We start from the raw sequence: 5,500 nt of genomic DNA, 5'->3' as shown, positions 1-5,500 counted from the left end.
GGTCGGCGCGCGCCATCACCCCCGCACACCACTGACGCTGCTGGCGGCGACTGCGGGTTGTCGCTGAGCCCTGGTCGGCGCGCGCCATCACCCCCACATGCCACCGCCACTGTCGGCAGTGTCTGCAGGTGGTCACCACTCGCCACCCCAACAACACCACCACCAGCGGTGTCTGCAGGTGGTCCACAATTGCTGCTGGCCATCACCAACATTGCTGGCAGCGTCTACAGGTGGTTGCCAAGCCCTGAACAGCACTGGTGGTGCCTGCGGGTGGTCACTGACCCCTGGTTGGCACTCACCACCACCCCCACCCGCCACTGACATTGCCGGCGGCATCTGCAGGTGGTCGCCCCCACCACTGACAGCACCAGCAGCGTCTGCAGGAGTTCCTGCTTAGCACCACTGCACTCCTGCCACCGTGCCCCCCCAGCCGCCAGGGGCATGCATTATTCATGTTAAAAACCCTTCGTCAGGCTGAGGAAGTGTATACAGTTGGTGATCAGTACTCATAGTAGAAATGATATCTTTTATTAGACCAACAAGATTTTTGCAAAATAATTTTGTGCTCTTCCTGGAGGGAAGGAATAGTAAAGAAGCCAGAGGCTGGGCTGGGCTGCAGGCAAGACTGGCTGTCAGCAAAGATGGAAATTGGGGAGTCAGTGGGTGAGAAACAGGCTGGGTAGGGAGGGGAGGGGAGAGAAGGGGGATGAATGTAGCAGTTAAATAGTGGAGAGGTACCTGGGGAGTCAGATGTCAGGCAGGTTATAATGTGTCATAAATCTAACGTCTATATTTAGTCCATGATTTTTTGTATCCAGGCAGTCGATGAAGTGAAGTTCATGGGCTCGTCTCTGAGAAGTGTTTTGTAAGTTCCTTTTGAGGATTAGAGAGAGTGGTTTTCTTGTGTGAAATGTGGCATCAGGGGGACCCCCAAACCCACCCCATCTCCTGCCCCTGGGTGCCCTGATCGCAGCCCCGCAGCACTGTGCTGCACCCAGGATCCTGGGAAGGGGGCGCACCTATAACAGCACCCATCTTTCAGCAGTTGAAAAGAAGCTACAAGTCTTATTGCTGTGCTAGGAGCCCTGCCCCAGGGGTGCCAATCCTCCAGGAGTCTCCAGGAATCAGATATACATCTCTAGGAGTCCCCTGGGACATGAATGATAACACACTCATTCAAATAAATATTAAATGTTGAATCTGATTCATGCAGTAGTCCAGTGGGTTTTTTTAATGTAATAGTAACATGCCTTCATGATGTAAAGTGTATGCACCCTAATTGGTACCTGAGATATGCAGCCACGCGGGCAAGTTGGCGTTCCAAAACCTCTTGGAATAGATTCAGAGTTGGCAGCACTGCCTGCTCCATTATTCCACTTGAGAGCAAAGGAAAAAAAATATGACTTTGTTTGCATCAGTTGCCAAGCTTAGAGATTGCATTTAAAAAAAAATAAAATCATCAATGGAAGATTGGAGGCTGGACCCAATATCACGAGGTTCCTTCCATCCCTAACTTCTGTGAAGGTGTGTGAAGCTGTAAAAGACCAGCCAAAGTTATGTTTTATTAGCCCTGCCATCATTAGAGATAAATGGAGTTAAAGAAAGGATTATGGAGGAAAGGGGCATCAAATGCTGGAGGCTGCAAGTGGGAAAAGAACGGTAGAAAAAACTCTGGTCATACCCAGTTCACGCTCCCTTCTTCTGGCACTGTATGACACAAGAGACTGGGTAAGATGGATCTATTGCAATTCTTATGTTCTTATTATGTTCTTATTATACAAATCTGAATAAGAGATATAACAAAATCTAGCCTTCCTGATCATCTTGACCAGCATCTAATGCTTCATTGTTTGGTATTTGCATACCTAAGTTTATGTTCATCTGAGTTTAATATAACCTCACTAGAGTTAAGATGTTTAGCTGGAAATAAAAACAGTCTGCAAGGCTGTGAAATAGAAAAGAGATTTTAGTTTAGCAGGAATATCTAACAAAATTGCAGAAAAAGGGAGCATTTGATTAATGGAAAATCAAGATCATTAAAAAGGAAAGGGGGTATTAACACACATGGAGTGAAGAGAGGTTAGCAGGAATCATTGAAAAAGCACAATTTGTCACACTTCCCAAGTTGCACATGTGTATCACAAGATGACAACACTGAAATGCCTTTTCTGACTAGTAGGTGGATTGCAACTATCACAGATGGAAATCCAAGAGCAAATGCAGACTTCCATAGTTTCATAGTTGGTAGGTTCGGAAGGGACCTGAGCAGATCATCAAGTCTGACCCCCTGCCATGGCAGGAAAGGGTACTGAGATAAAACGATCCCGGCAAGGTATTTATCTAGCCTTGTCTTAAAGACCCCCAGGGTAGGAGCCAGCACCACTTCGCTTGGAAGTTGATTCCAGATCCTAGCCACCCTGACAGTGAAGTAGCGCCTCCTGATGGCTAATCTGAATTTACCCTCTTCCAGCTTGTGACTGTTATTTCTAGTCACTCCTGGCAGTGCTCAGGGGAACAGGGACTCCCCCAATGCCTGCTGATCCCTCCTGACTAGTTTGTAACGGGCCACTAGTTCCCCCCTCAGCCTTCCCTTGTGGAGGCTGAACAGGTTCAGGTCCCGTAGCCTCTCCTCGTAGGGCCTGCCCTGCTGCCCCCAATCATGTGAGTGGCCTCCTCTGGACCCTCTCCATGTTGTCCACATCCCTCTTGAAGTGCAGTGCCCAGAACTGGACGCAGTACTCCAGCTGCAGCCTGACCAGTGTCGCGTGAAGGGGGAGGGTCACCTCCTTGGACCTGCTCGAGATGCATCTGTGGATGCATGACAAGGTGAGGTTGGCCTTTCTGACTGCATCCAAAAGCTTGCCAAAAAGATTTGATTCTTCCAGAAATCAAATGGACATTGAGGAGGGTTATTTGATTTATCAGCTGGAAGTGGCAGAATTATAAGGAAAAAGTGCCCTGTTTTCACACCCCTTTTCACCTTAAATTTCCAAACTTAAAACTTTTCACCTTAAAACTCAAAACAACCATCACATCATTTTCATCTGAGCTGCAAGAAAAACTACAGAATTTTATCCCCCACTACCCAGTCCAGGGACTTTTTACATGCTCCCTACAATCCACACACAAAAGAACCCAGGCAGACCTGTAATATCCAACCATGGAACTCTAACTGAGGAAATATCAGGTTTCATTGAACACATCCTAAAACCTCTTGTCACCCAAAGACCAAGTGTTGACCAAAACACAAAAGACTTTCTTTGAAAACTTAAAAACATAAACCACCTTCCCAGCAATACCCTCCTAGCCACCAGGGATGTTACCTGCTTATACACCAACATCCCACACCAGGATGGCATCCAAGCCTGCCTTACATATCTACAAGACCAAGATTAGAGCTCAAAGTACAGGCCTAAATATATTACTGAACTTACATACTTCATCCTCATACACAACAACTTCAGTTTTAATAACCAACACTTTCTCCAGACCATTGGTGTGGCAGCTGAAAAGTATCTATGTGATAAAAGTGCTTGCTGAAGGCTCTATGAAGATTAGACCAAGTATTTTTCTGTATTTGTTTAGATATTAAGCTATAAGTTGTTGCTAAAAGCCTAATTATAGTTTAAGATATAGTGAGGCCTTGTGTAAAGTAAGGCCTAGTAAATTTAGCAAAGCCTAGAAGAAGTAAAGCCCTGTGGTGCACTTAAAATTACCTTATCAAAAGAATGCAAAGCTTGTACTGCTATTGGTCAGTCTAAAGACAGTTGAAGAAAAAGGAATCTAAGTGGTCATACATTAGCAATGTGTTTCAAAATCTATACATTAGCTGAAATATCTGAAAATCATTCAGAAGGAAGATGCAGCTCTGTGAAAAGGATTAGTTAGCTGTTGCCTGGATCACTGGGCCCGTGGAGCCCAAGAACTGCATTCCAGGGTCCTTCCCGGCACCCCTCAGACAGCATTGTTCAGGAACACCTCACCTCGCTGAACTTGTGGAAAGAGAAGCTTGCTGTGTATCAGGCATCAAAGGAACTGCCGGTAAGTTGCAGATGCGAATTGGTTTTGTCTGTCATCGTTTGTCTTGTTACTACGTGTAGCTGTGTTTTTCTTAAGTCAATAAATCTTTCTTACCTTTCTACCCCCAACCACACTCTCAATCTAAACCCTCCACAGGCTATAACGTGGGCGCAGCTATAGGAACAAAAATGGCCCCACAATATGCCAACATTTTTAGGGCCCAGCTGGAAGAAGAGTTCTTCAAGAACCGCACCATCAAACCCATGCTATACCTAAGATATATAGATGATATCTTCACCATTTGGACCAAAAACCTGCGATCTCTGATTGATTTCCCTTACAAAATTCAGTAATCATCACCCCTCCATCAGACTGTCTCTTGAATACTCCAACACCAACATTTCCTTTTTAGACACTATGATCAATATCCAAAATGGTAAAATACAAACCGCCATATACAAGAAACCCACAGAGCAATATACATATCCACACAGAACCAGCAATCACCCTAAACACATCCAAAAAGCTGTAATATATAGCCAAGCCCTCCGGCACCACCAAATTTGCACTGTGGAGAATACCCACTATTGTCACCTCATAAATCTCAAACTGGCTTTCACCCAACAAGGACACTGCTCCAGAAAAAGAGAGAGATTGTACTTTCGAAAGAGCCATCCAGATATCATGGGAAGAATTGCTGCAGTACAGAAAGAAAATCCCCACAAATAGCACACCATTAGAAATGACATACCATCCTTTCCTGGAACCTGTACAGAAAATCTTCAAACAGTTATAACCCAAACTAGAAGAAAACCCAATTCATAAAGAGATCTTTCCAGAACCAGCCATTGTGGCCTTCCCTGTTGACCTTCCCCGAAAGCTTGCAGAAAAAGATAATTTTTTTGCAATTTCTCAGTTGGTCTAATAAAAGGTATCATCTCTGAACCAAGAGTTCTAGATTTTTGCATTTTTTTCGTCTCAGACCAATATGGATGTCAAATATATGCCAGAAACATGGACGATGCCGAATTTTAGTCAATTTTGGATTATGAACTTCATTGCTGACGAGCTACAAAGATTTCTGCCCCTCCCTGCCTGCCATCTGACACCACCAGAGAAGGCATCCTGCTTGATCTGCACAACAAAGAACAACCCCACAAAGACACTCTCATAGACCCAGAGGAACAGATTTCCAGCTTCTGCTTCCTCTGTGAAAAAATGGAGTTTATTTCCTATATTTGGGGACGTTTTATAGTTGTTTTGCAATTTTTCAGCTGGTCTAATACATGGTATCATCTCTGAACCAAGAGTTCTAGATTTTTGCTTTTTTTGTCTCAGACTAACACGACTACCAAATACACCCCAGTGCCCCGTAAGACATGTATAAAACAAGTGACCTTACCAAGTTTTACTCGGGTCTTGCACCAAAAGCATATCCAAACATAAAGAAATTTCCAGGCATAAAAATCATCTTTGGCCA

This window comes from Crocodylus porosus, unplaced genomic scaffold (assembly GCF_001723895.1).
Source record: "Crocodylus porosus isolate Cpor-Errol unplaced genomic scaffold, CroPor_comp1, whole genome shotgun sequence".
NCBI classification, from domain to species: Eukaryota; Metazoa; Chordata; order Crocodylia; family Crocodylidae; genus Crocodylus; species Crocodylus porosus.
This window is presented reverse-complemented; position numbering follows the sequence as displayed.